Consider the following 14,464-nt stretch of genomic DNA (forward strand, 5'->3'; position numbering starts at 1 on the left):
ACTGTATTTCTATGTTTTCTAATGTCATCTGTTCTCTTTATTCTTATGTCTGTTGCGATGTATCATGTTTTTAAAAATGTTAGCCATCTTACTAATTATATGTACCATTTTATTATCTTATATATACATAATTTATTCGTTTTTTAATTTGTTATTTGTGTGATTTATGAATTATTTCCTCTTTATTTCTGGCATTGAAGATTTGTGTATATTTCTTAACCACAATTACTAATGACTTATTGGTTGTGTTAATCCTTTCATAGAAATAGTTTTTCCTCTGAAAATATTCTATATTTTCTACCTGTTTTGTCTATTGTGACTTCTAATCTTGTCTTATTTTTAGGTAAAGATTTTTGGGTTTTGTTTGTCCAGTTTCTTTTTGTAGAAACAGATAATATGTAAGTATTTATTATTTTATACATCCTTACCTTTCTCCCACTATTGAATATAGTACATTTTAATAATCAGTTATTTTATAATATTTTAAATGTTACTTGTGATTGATCTATTCTTGACTTACATAGTCCATTGTCAAATATCAAAATAATTAGAGACTTTTTAGATGATTCATTGATATTTATTTATACTTTTATACAACTTGTATTAGAAAATATATTCTGTATACTTTAACCCTTATAAAATTTGGTTTTGTGTTTACTATCAATCTCTAATATAAGAATTTCAAATGATTCTATTCTGATAAAGGACTTTCTCATTTACTCCTTTGGGTTTCATCGTTTTTGCTTTCTATGCTTTTAAGTTGCTTTATTAGTTCCATGTAATTTTAGTTCTTGATGAATTTCCACATTAATCATTGTGAAATATTTTTCCTCATCTCTGATATTGTAATTTACCTTGAAGGCTAATTTTATATTAATACATATGTTATCTTGTTTATTTGTCCAGCTTATTTTTATAAAAACAAATCATTTGCTTAGTATTAACATAATACCTTATTTATATATTACAGTGGCCCTATGGAAAATGTACTTTATCTTTCTTAATTTCGAACAATAATGAGAATTTTAGTCTTTATTATAAATGCTTAGTTCCTTTGTATATGATGTAATTATTTCTATACTTGGATCATGCTCCATTTCTTGACAATTTTTTTGTGTCTATTATGTATTTAATCTTAAGTCTTTTCTGAAGGTATACATTCCCACCTTGTACCATTCTGTTTCACCTTGACAGATTTTATTGGGTACTTCTATTAGTGTGAGTTCACTGGTAATGAATTCAGTTGGCAAAAGTGCCTTTATTTGCCATAATTTCGAAGAAATTTTTGCAGATAAAGGATTCCAGGTACATATTTTATTTTCAAAGCAATTTAAAGTTGTTTATTCATTGTCTTCTCTCCTTAATTGTTACTGAGAAAAATCACGCACAGCATTACAAAACCATAATGAGATAGCACCTCACACCAATGAGGATGGCAATCATGAAATAGCAAAAGCAAAACAATAATAACAAGTGCTGACTAAGATGTGGAGAAGTGTTCATAAATCGATGAATGGATAAAGAAAAAGTAGTATTTATAAACAACAGTATATTATTCGTCCATAAGAAATGAAATTCTGCTATTTGCAATAACATAGATGGACCTAGAGGATATTATGTTAAGTGAAATCAGTGAATAACAGAAAGGCAAATATCAAATTATCTCAGTCAAAAGTGAATCTCCAAACGTTGATCTCACAGAAATCGAGAACAGAATAGTAGCTATCAGAGATTTGGAAAATGGGGAAAAGAGGCAGAAAGGTTGATTAATGGGTACATTGTTTGATAGGAAGAACAAGTTCTGTTGTTCTGTGGTGTAGAAAGGTGAATATTATTAACAATAATACATTTATCTCAAAATCATTAGAAGACAGGAATTTGAATACACTCACTATAAAGAAATGACACAGTTTAAGTAATGGATATGCTAATTACCTTGAATTGATCACTAGTGACTGGATTCATACATAAATGAAAATATCACCTTGTACCTCATGAATACAATCATGTGTCAACATAGGAATGTGATTTATTATAGGAATTATAGGAATATTATAGGAATGTGGTTGATGATCATTACTATCCAAAGTACATGTATGAAGACACAAATTGGTGTGAATATACTATGAGTACAACCAGAGATATGAAAAATTGAGCTCTATATATGTAATAAGAATTGTAATGCATTCTGCTATCATATATAAATTTAAAAATTACATTAAAAGTAAATAAATAAATAAGAAACATCTGCAACCATTCATATCTTCTTTTTCCCTTATTTCATGAGACCCTTTTTTCTCTAGCTGTTTTCAAGATTGTCTCTTCATTTTCAGTTTTTATCAGTTTAATGTGCTTAGATATGCATTATTTTAAATATATTTTAATCCTCTGTTATTCATTTTTTAAAAACAAAATAATAGTTTCCAAAATGATGAGCTTTCTTCTAGCTGGTAATTAATTACCAATGAATTTCCTTGCTCTGGGAGTATTTTATTATGGTGAGTTTATTCTGGTTTGGCCTTTGGTCTTCAATTATATTCCTTACTCCAATTATATAATCCTTATCCTTAAAGAATGATTTTTGGATGTTCATTGAAAGCCTGTGTCTCGGCCAAGATCCTTTTACTTTGAAGTTTTCATATTCCTCACTCTGTCTATTCAGCCCTGGGTGGCTGTGTTAATATCTGTTCAGCAGTTTTTGCCTTCTTAATGTAGAACCCTGCTGTATTTCTGCAGTGTGAAACCTTAGCCACTTTTTGCACAGTAAATTTTGAGTGGTCTTGAGATAAAAGAGTACATTTGACAGTTCACCTCTCTGTTTCCTCTGCTTTCTGGGAATGCCCTCCTCGGTGTGCAGCTGCTCTGTCCACTCCAAATTTCAAGTTCTGTTATTTTCATGCAGTAATATGATTTGTACAAATTGTAAGGTTTTTCTCAGAGTCAAGTCCAGTAAATAAATATGGGTTTATTCATTTCTTTCAACATTTGTTTCCTTCCAGTTTCTGCTTGAATTTGTTTTGGCATCAACATCTTCAGACAATCACTACACACACACACACACACACACACAGGATCCATAGTTTACATTTTTTATTATAGTAATTAAAAGAAAGATCAGTCTTTCTATTATGATACTAAAGAAGTTGAAATCTACAAATAAGCTTTCAGATATTCACTTTTTAATTAGCAAGATATTAAACTTAATTAAAAATTATATACTTATTATATATATGGCTCTATACATTATTGTTCAAATCATATATTATAACCCATGTCAATCCATAAAAGAAGGGCAAAAAGAAGAATGAAAAAAAAAATGAAGCCACTCACCGAGTTCTATTTTAGCAGGCAGTCTTGACCTATATTTCTTACAAGAGCAAATCCAATATTGAGACTCAAAGACCAAAGACTTTGTCTTCAAAGGTATTTTAAAAGACATTTCTTAAAGAAGAAAACAGCAGTTTGAAGTCAGCAATCTGTTCAAAACCTCCTTGTATTTTCTGTTCTCAAGCACTTGGAACCCATGGGAAAGTTGTAACTTCCACTCCAAGTGAAGTCCTTCCTTTCCTCAGCAATGGAATCTTCCCCTTCCCCTCCCTGCCTATCTTGAATCTGTCCTTTCCACCTCTCACGTTGTACTCACGGGGATGCTGTGGAAATCTAGAATCGAGTTATCTGGGATTATAATCCCATTAACCCATATGCATACACCCATCTGCTCTTCCTAACATATTTCAATGAATGAGAATATGGTTGGCCTCTTCACATAACATCTTCTTAATTCAGTTGAGATTTTTTTTTCATGAATATTTTGTTTTTTACCTCCTTAGGGAACAAGGGTAAAAGATAAGTATGAGGAACTGAGAGGAATTATGTGAAAATCCATATGCCAATTTATACACACACAAACACACACACACAAACACACACACATACTTTTACTACTAAGATGAAAGGGCTTTGAGACAAAATAAATTGTTCATTCGTGTTAAAATCTCACATATCTAATCCTTCACAGAATTGCCTTTTTAAAAATTCAGGTAATATCACTGAAGCAGTGAGATCTGCTGAGGTAGATCATCCTGTAAGCTTAGTTATTTAGTTTTCTTGTTGTCAAGTTTCTGGCCCCATCTTTCCTCTTGTCAAATATTAAGTACTGTGTTGCTTCATTTTCACATAACTTAGTAAAAACTAGAATAATTATTTAGGATCATTCACTAATTGTTTTTTTAGACTTTAAAAATGCATATTTTGAGTATTATCACACACCCATATCACAAAAACATCCTGATCTAGAAGGCTCCATTATTTTATTTGTGTAGGATTATAATGACATCAGTTTAGTTTCTCAATGGGTTGCCTTGCACAAGGTATAGAAGTACATCTTACAATTTCTAGGTTGTACAATTTTTAGAAAGTTATTCAAATGCATGATATTGTATATAATAATATATTGAAGATAGTTACATGTTCTTCAGTTGAAAACTGTCATTGAATTATTCTGGATTCCTGGGATACTATATAGAAATAAAATTAGATATAGTCGAAACAAGACATGTAATTCCATAATTGTGTAGATGACTAGAAATGAAAAAGAACCAAAGCAGTTTTCTAAACATTTCCATCTTAGATGTCCTTTCGGTAATGCATCTTAACATAAAAGTTTAATTTATCACAGCATACACCCATCTGCTCTTCCTAACATATTTCAATGAATGAGAATACAAACCTGTTGCCAAAGTCAGAAATAAGAATTTACCCTGATTTCTCTCTCTTTATCAGATCTAATTTCTAAACAGCTAAAACTCCTGTTTTGTCTTTCTTGATTATTTTTCTGAATATACATGTTCCTTCTTGCTACCACCTGGGTTCACCTACCTTTAGTTGTTGTGATAACTCTAACAATAAATGAAATAAGTCTATTTCATTTTCATAACAGCACAAGATTTCATCCAAAGGATCTCTGATGGCTCTAAGAGAATTTCTATATAAATTGGCCTGTGTTTTTGAGAAGTTTAACCATGTGGGGACTTTATGTGGAGCTGTGTTTATATTGTTTGTAATAAAATTTAGAAAATATAAAATATTCCCTCAAAGAATAAAAGGGGTAATGAAGATGGGACATTCAGTTCCCATGGGAAACACCTTCGGGTCATATCTTCTAAGAAACCTGTCTCATCATATCTGCCTCCTGCTTCAATCCCTCACCAGTGGCCTGTTATTCTCATTCAAGTGTGGATTAGAAGACTTTGAGGTCTGACACATGTTGCAGCATCCCAGCTTCTTAATCTCTTGCTCTTGCTCTATCTGAATCAGCCAAATATTTCTACTTTCATCACTCTACAGAGGAATTAGTCTTTGAACACTATCTCCTCTTTGTTCAGAGATTACCCCAGGACTGACAGCTGAGCTAATTCCTCAGCATCATTACAGGGATGCTGTGTAAAATGGTACAGGGAGAAAGCAATGGTGTCACACTGGAAGGAACTAGATTCCACATCAAATATCAAACCATCACATGAGCTTTATAAAATCCATACATCCTTATACATGTCTCTATATAAGGAGATTCTGTTGAGATAAATCCAAAAGGTCCCAGTGGAAGCAAACAAATTTTACTCACTCTAACAATGAGGATAACTAGTCAAATATCTGTTCATATTAAAAATGTATATATTCTTATGATAAATTAACTTCCTTATACTCCTTTTTTCATACTTTAATTTTTCTAGACTTATATGTAAGATGAGTACTTCTAATTACCAAGATTCCCCTTGGAGCCACGTTTGATATCACACGGTTTGCTTGTTTTACTGAACACATTCTGTGTTGTGAAAACAAGGTTCAAATCTCTTTTAAAATCTGTATGTTAGGCTGTCGTTGAAAAATCTATTTAAGCTCCTAAATCAACTTTTTCTGTATCAAGGCAGTGGGTATTTTAATCTGATAAGTATGCATGCTATACATTCATAGAATAGCTATGTATTATATGGCTTTGTTAAAATTTTTGATAAATTGAAGTAAAAATATAAAATTCAATGTAGGCTGGAATCATATTGTTTGTAGACTTTCTTTGTTAAAAAAGGAGGGAAAAAATCCAAGATTATTTGTTTTTCCTTTCCTACTCCACAAACTACATCTCATTTGTAATAACATAACTTATAAAACAGTCTATAAGACCTGGTGAGAAACTGTTTATTTGGTGAGTTCTTCTTTTTCTGAGTAACAAGTTAGAACAAAAGAGGCTTTTCTTACATACATTTTGGGTATCTATCTATCTGGTGATCTTATAGATAACTTATAGATAGATATAATTAAGATATTAAATCATATTTTCTATTTATAAATAAAATAAATAATATTACTTAACTGATATCTTTATGAACATTAAATGATATAAAATATTAGATTAACTTTATATGGTTACTAGAGAAGTATAAGCTCTATATACTCTTGATATTGCAATGTAATGTTTAGTTTTTTTTATTTTTATGAACCCGCATTTTTTTTGAAATAATTCTAAATAAATCCATGACTTTAATAGGTGACTTGTGTGGAAGGTTAGCATCTTGCAATTCACTCATAATGGATGAGATTTAAACTTCATTTATAATTTGCATGGGTTAAATTTTGAACACATGTGTCAAACACTGAGTATTGTTCATTTTTTCTCCCCAGCAGCTAGCATGGTACTTGTCACATGGTAGTAGCTAAAAGTTATTTTCATTTAGAATTTATGATATTTGGAACAAACAGAGAAGTGTCATGGAACTGTGCTTGATTTCTTTAGCACAATATTTTCAAGTCAAAATAGATGAAATATGAGTTTTCTTTCTTTCCTTTTCCTTTCAGTCAATTTGTAAAGGATGTTTTTCATGTATAATGAAGGGATTCAGTAGTTCTTGTTTTCATGAAGGTACAATTTAACAGTGGAGTCCAATTTTTTTTTTAAATGGAAAAACTCAATTTAGGAAGGACTTCAGATTAGAGCATGTCAAACTTGAGCCACCCTACAGACTCAACAGACCCATTTTGCCTTATAAATAGAAACTAAAAAGAACTCATATAAATGCAATTAAACACATATTATCTGTCTACTCATCTACTGTGTACTTATTAATCATGTCCAAAATTTCACAAGGTATAACAAAATAAGAGATAAATAAGTATAATGAATGTTATAACTAGAAATTGACAACCATTAAAGAGACAAAAATTTATTTTGTGACCACAATCACATACCTCTATCCCACAGTGACCTGAAGGTATAAATTCTAAATACATGAGAACTAAGAGCTTGCCAACCAAAATGTTTGACATAAATCTTTTCCTATCAAGTGCTGAGCAATGTTCTCATCTACTTATGTACAGTCAAGATGCTCTTAACAAGTATTTTTAAAATGTTTTGCTTCTATGATTAACAAAAAACTAAAAATGATTGTTAAGTTTGTTTTTCTGCAGTTATTGTTAAAGCAATTCATCCTTTACTTTCCTTCTTAGCCTTTTGTATTTCTTCTGTGAGCTACATATCCATAAAATGGTCCATATTTTGTTGTATTTGATACTATTTGTTCTTTTTCAATTATGGAGTCATTTTTGTTTTTAAACTTCCAAAAACTTTTATATCAAATCTTCCATGTATAGATTTTTTCAACAGCAAGTTTATAATAAAAAAGAAAAAATGTTGTTTTCTTAATATATTATTATTAAAAACTAGTCTGCTATGAATTGTGAAACTAAACAAAAGATGAATTAATGCTGGCATTTGTGAGGAAAATCACAATGGAGGAAGAGTTCCTTTATATCAAGTAGTATTGCATAAGAAAAATTATTTTGTGTGGTATTAATGCCCTATAAAGGTGAATTATCAAGTTTTAAAAGGGGCAATTGATTGAGAAAATTAATGTTGTTTAATGAATAATTAGAAGCATTAGAGATTGGACATTCTTCAATAAAATTATATATATATATAATTTTATTTATATAAAATATAAATATATGATATTTATAACCACATATACCCCTCTGGTTATTTCTCATATTATTTTTTATAAATTGGTAATTGTTTCTTTAAAAAATGATAGACTATCTCAAATTTAAAATCATTTCAGAAATGTCAGCTACTTCTGGTTTGTCTAACCCTAGGACTAAAAATGCCCAAGCACAGTGTTTATTGATCCCAAATGAAGAACTTGGAGGAATCAATAGGAAGCTTTGGACATTTTCTTATTTACTCCTTTATGGAGCTGGATGGGATACAGCAGAGGGTTGCATCATGCATACAAGCTGGGGGAATAAATAGGAGAAGTTGCATGCCCACTGTGCAGGTGGATTTCTTCAGATGCTTTATGAATACATTCTTCTTTATCACCAAGGCCCTCTGTTTAGATCCTCTCCTAAAGATTGGAGATAAGAGAAGTGGCCAGTTTCTCTTCTCCATCTCCTTTGATATCACATCCTTGAGAGTCTTTATTTTACTGCAGAATTTCTTAGGCACTGATTAGTATTTAATTCAAAATGTTTGCAAGATTTATCATTTTATTTGAAGCCTAGAATAGCAGAGATATACACTCATCCTCCCACCCCCACACCAAAAATTGCATAGGTGATTAAGGATACTGTAATATCAACCCTAATTTTAAAGCCTCAATTCTCCTAAGTAAAAGAATGTGTTAATATTCACTATATAAGTTTTTGACTTCAGTTATAATCAGATAAACCTTATATGTGTAATTTTTAACTTCTGTGATGAAGGTAGTGCTTAACATTAGTGAAAGTGTATACTTAAAGAAATCATATTAGATAATAAAAAATGTTTTAATGTAGGCCGGGCGTGGTGGCACATGCCTGTAATCCCAGTGGCTTGGGAGACCTAGGCAGGAGGATCTTGACTTCAAAGCCAGCCTCAATAAGCAGAGGCACTCAGTGAGATTCTGTCTCTAAATAAAATATAGAATACAGCTGGGAATGTGGCTCATGGTTGAGTGTCCCTGAGTTCAGATCCTAGTACCAAAAAAAAAAAAAAACCAAACAAACAAACAAAAAAACAGTTTTAATGTTGTGAGTCTATATATACAAATTCTAGGCACAAAGATATCTTGTTTATTTTTCATAAAAGTTTCATTCAAATCCAGACTATGGCTTTTGTATTTGCAAAGAAACCATTTCTTGTGTCTACGTTCCATCTGTCACTTCTCCTGACTGTGGAAACTTAAAGCAATACTTCCTTAGAATCACAGACATGTTATTAACACTCACATTTAACTGAGATTCTAACTTATCATTAAGATCACTTAGCTTTCATAATGTATTTTAAATGTTTATGAGCTTTTAGAAAGGAGAATATGGCTAAATGTGATAGATAGAAAACTAAAGAAAAATTTGTTTAAGATGAAGACCAATGTATGCTCCCAATTTGGGAAAATTTTAATATGATCCATTCATTTAGAATTTGTTTTGTGATATTGGGTTGGGTCAAATTTTATATATTGTGCCAGTACACTTTTTTTTTAATCAAGAATATCAAGTATTATATTTTGAGAAAAAAAAGTTTGTTTTATTATTATTTTAGAAGTATACACTAAACCCCATCTAAGTTGTTCTGTAGTAAAACATAAAAACAAAACTCCAAAATTTAAAGGTCTTAAAGCAACTGCATGCTTACTACATATTACATGGGCCTCTACTGCCATTTTTCTTACTTTGTCATCATACTAATAAAGGTGCCCTCAGATAAAATATCTCTGGAAATGATAATGGAGAGGAAATAACAGAAACACTACTGCCTTTTAAATGCATTCATATCTGAATAAAAGCATCATTTTCCTTTTCATGTAAATGAGTCTCCTGACAGCTAACTTTGAGAGGCTGATTACAACTAATTTTGAGAGGTAGGGAAATATAATTCTCCTCATGCACAGAGTGAATAAGGGCCAATGGATCTTGTCAGCAGTGCTAACATCTTCCACAATTATACTGATTCCTTTGGACTTTGTCTTAGCTTCTAGATTATTCTTCAAGATCTCTTATTATAATAATTTAAGCATACATACTCAGTAATCAATGAAAGAACATTGAATACAAACTTAAAAAAGACATAATAAAGCTACATTAAACAATATTAATACTCTAATTCTACACTTATCATCCTTATTATAAATCATATTTCAAGTAGCAATTAAGCTAATTAAAATTCACAGTATTTTAAATTTTTTTGAGGTCATGCTATTTTGTCCCATGTCATAAAAGCAACTTTTAGGATTAACAAAAAAAATCTATAAAAATACACTTTTTTCCATTGCATATTTGAAGACTTTTGAAAGTCACTCCTTTCCAGGTGATTAATTAAGAAAATTTACAAAAAGTTCAATTATATTGTGTTTAATTAATCTTGGTTATTATATCAGCTTTTTTCCAGGATGCTAGAAATGGTAGATGTTATATCAAAATCATATAATATTATTAGACCACATTTCAGATTTTAATAGATAAAAGATAAGTATACCATGGTAAGTAGGAATTAGTCTGGATTGTGGATTTAATCACATTGGTTGTTCTTTGAAGAGCAAAGTGTATAATTATGACATGGGAATGTGAAGATATGGTATCAAGTTATAAAAACAATGCAGGAGACAAGTGATAATCACTTGAACAAAGAACATGATAGCAATGGAAAATGGTCAAAATTTAAACAGATGTTAAAGGTGGGTTTGAAAAGGTTTGCAGATGAATTTGGAAAAGTAAATGAGAGGAGAATTCTATAAGGTATCGTTTCTCATAACAAAAAATTAATTGCTGTTTGTTGCAATTGCTTGGATGAAGAAATACATTAGGAGTAAGATAATCTGAAGTATATGTCTGATATGAAGCTAAATGGGAATGGAATCAGGGGGAGCTAGGGACAAAATATATATTTGGAAGACATCAGCACAATAATTGTATTTTCCCTAAAGGGAAATGGAGAACATTTCTAGGATAATGTGTTGGGGAAAATAAACATTTTTAGGTCAAGAAGATGATTAAGGAACCAGAAAAAAAATTATTGAAACAGTTTCATGTAGAAGTTGAATGTACCCATGAAGAATGAATAGATGAATAGATGTAGAATGGCTCCAAAACCTCTCTCTGTAATATGGATTTCTATGGAACCTGCTGTTTAGTAAAAAAGATAAAAATAATTTTGCTTTGTATTTATGGTAACTTAATAGATCATTCCCAGTTCTCTGGAGATATTTTATATTTTACCTTTTTCTTGTCATTTTGTTTTCTCAACATTCTTTCTCCCTCCAAAACTGAGTGATATTAGGATGAGGAAATACAAGGAGAGTTTAGATTTTGAGGGGTTCCATGAGTAGGAAGAAATATTCTACTGCAACACTCAGACATCAGACACAGTTTTGTTTTGTTTTGTTTTTTACCAAGATCGAGTTTTTTCTAACTTTGATAAAACATAAATTAATTAACAATAATTATATGCAAATATTTCTTGAATTAATTCTCCTAAATTAGATGTATGAATTTCAATATATATTGGTAAGTATAAATCGGGAATTTATCTAAATCTTTTTTAATAATTGCAGTCAAATTTCAACATTGTCTTGCAACATAAATGAATAGGACAATATATAACTCAAAAATATCAAAATAATTGTCTCAAATTTTAATTATATAAATATAGATGTGAAGTAAAATAAGCTTGATATTTTTCTAATATATCTGAAAGTTATACAATATTTATTGTACACCTACATGATTAAACTTAAAATCATTTTGGTGAGCAAGGCTTCTCATTACTTTGTTACTCTTTTAATGGTAAACTAAAATCTTAGACTCTGAGCTTATGTGAGAAGTGGGAAAAGAAATATTCTGAAGGTGTTTTCTAGGACCTTATTGTCAGACTTTACCATTACAGTGAAGATTGCTTTTTAATGTGAAACATTTTAATCAGTTTAAAACCCCCTATAAATCTTCAAAACATTCTACAATTTCTGAAATAGCTGTCAAATGTTGATGAAGAGATAAATCACTTGTCATTTTGAACACAGGTATCTGAATTAATAAATACTAGAAAAATATGATTTCAATAAAATGTAAACTACTCTATAAACACAGATGTCTGGAAAAAATGCTATAAATACTTTTGTGATTCTCAAGATTGAAAGGTATATAAATCTAAAATGGAAATTTGTAAGATTTTTCTTTAGGTCTTGGAGAATGCATTTGAATGTGTTTGAGTATGTGTGATTTAAGTGACAGGCTTTAATTTAAGTGTCCTGATCCTTCAATTTGTAACTATCTAATAATATGAGCTTTATGAAGATATTTAAGAAAATTGAAGGTACTCACTGGTAATTATTAAACGTTATCCAGAGAGAAGTGGGATGATGGTTTTTTACTTGTTATTATTGTGGATTATAGTTTGTAGAATTTCCTTTTCATATTGACTCAGCATGATCTATACCTTAGATTATGAGGGAAAGAAAACACAGACCAATTTATGAAACAAAGTCAATGTTTATGTTTTTTTAACTTTAAAAGGAAGCTCTTTACAAGACTTTGTCCCTTTTGAAAATTGCTTTTTGTAATATCCTGAATGTTAAATATATTATTTGGATATGTACTTTAAGAAGTTCTACTTACTCAAACCTCCAGTCCTCTTCATTTTCACCTTCTCTAGTTCCAAATGTCTGATATAATTGTCAGTATGTACATTTTATATACTGAGAATTTACTTGCATTTATATTATCTTCTCTAAATCATGATATACATTTACATGACACATATTTGTACATACAAAATACACATAAGTGTCTGCATGAAGAGATATGGAGATATATATGTACACACACAATCATGCTATTCATGCATTGATACAAACATAAGCACAGACATTTTGTCCCCAGCTGTAGCAATGACCCCAGCTATTTATAAGGTAAAAGAGAGAGCACAGGCAAAGCTCTTTGGATGAAGCCTAAATATAGAAAGCAGGCATTAATATTTACAGAATTTCATTTCAACACATCATCACATAAAATTCCATAGCTAAAAATTTTAAATAATCAAAACTGAACAACTCAATGAAGAGAATGTAGTTTAATTTTTAATAAGCTTTTATGCAAATACTATTTTAAATAGTCTTTCTAATGTAATTTAGTGATGCTTATTGATGAGATTCTTAGATATTCTTGAATATTCTTATTAATTCAAAAGATTACCAGAGAGGTTTACGTTAAACATCTTCATATGACTGCCAAATAACAACTTCCATTGGAAAATCCAAACTGTGTGTACACAAATATGATGATTTTTTAAATGTCTTTGATTTAGCATTAAAGATATAAAAAATATGTTTCCAGTTATTTCCTAAACAGACTGATTATTTGAATTATTCCCAGAGCTATTATTTGGAAATTAAGTTTACATTCTTAATGTTCTACTACAAAGAACTTGGCACATGAAAAGAAACAGGAAAAAAAAAAAAACTACATAACCCAAGATGAAATAAATATACTTTCTATTTACTATTCAAAATTAATAAAATGAATTCATTTTTACTCTAATAATATTCATCTCTCTGTGGAAGAATACTAGTTGTAAAACAAAGAAAATAAAAACATTTAATTTTTTGAGTAAATATTAATCAACTATCAACTATTTGTTGGAAGCTGAATGAATGATTTAGTCTCTTTTCTGTGAGAGCCTTAGGGAAAACATTAATACCCTATAGAATCAGTTTCCAAGAGTCTTGCATTTTTGTGAAGTGACAATGTCTAATAAGTCTGAAGGTTTAACAAGTGTGAGGTGAAGTCTAATAAGTCTAATCTCTGTGTATTAAATAATTTGACATAAATAATGGTGGATGTTTTCACCTGAGAGAATAATGGATTGTTATTCATCACTTTCCTCTTTATTAAAATTTTTGGAGAGTCTAGGTACCAAATAAAGAATGAAGGTTTTGAGAATTAAATGTTCTTCATGTATATATTATTATTTTAGACTCCAACATCATGGGTAGTATTATGTGGTTTTCTTGAGTTTTAACCAAACACAGTAAAGGTTAAAATGCATTTAGGGATTAAAGTTACCCTAAAGATACTGAGAGAACCTGGATTCCTTATTCCTGTCCTTGAAAATGAATGGAGAATAAGAGACAGAAGTTGGACTGCAGTAAGTTATAAAATTATCAAATCATAACTAATGAAACCAATATAATTACAGAGAGCTGGGTGACACTTAATGGTATTTATCTTTCCTTGATCTAAATGTTAAATCAGTGAAAATTCACAATCAACTAAGAGTTTAAAAGTTATGTCAATCTCACACTAAAGCAAAAATATAATAAAATATTTCTAAAGGGTAAAGGTAGGGTGCCTGTTTATATTTTCTTATTTTAAAAAATAGGGACAGTGGATTACAATAAAATATTTTGAGACCAGAGAAAGGGGTGGGGGAAAGATAGCTACC

This window comes from Marmota monax, unplaced genomic scaffold, assembly GCF_021218885.2.
Source record: "Marmota monax isolate L192 unplaced genomic scaffold, Marmota_monax_Labrador192_F-V1.1 WCK01_AAM20220418_F8-fsc00027, whole genome shotgun sequence".
NCBI lineage: Eukaryota > Metazoa > Chordata > Mammalia > Rodentia > Sciuridae > Marmota > Marmota monax.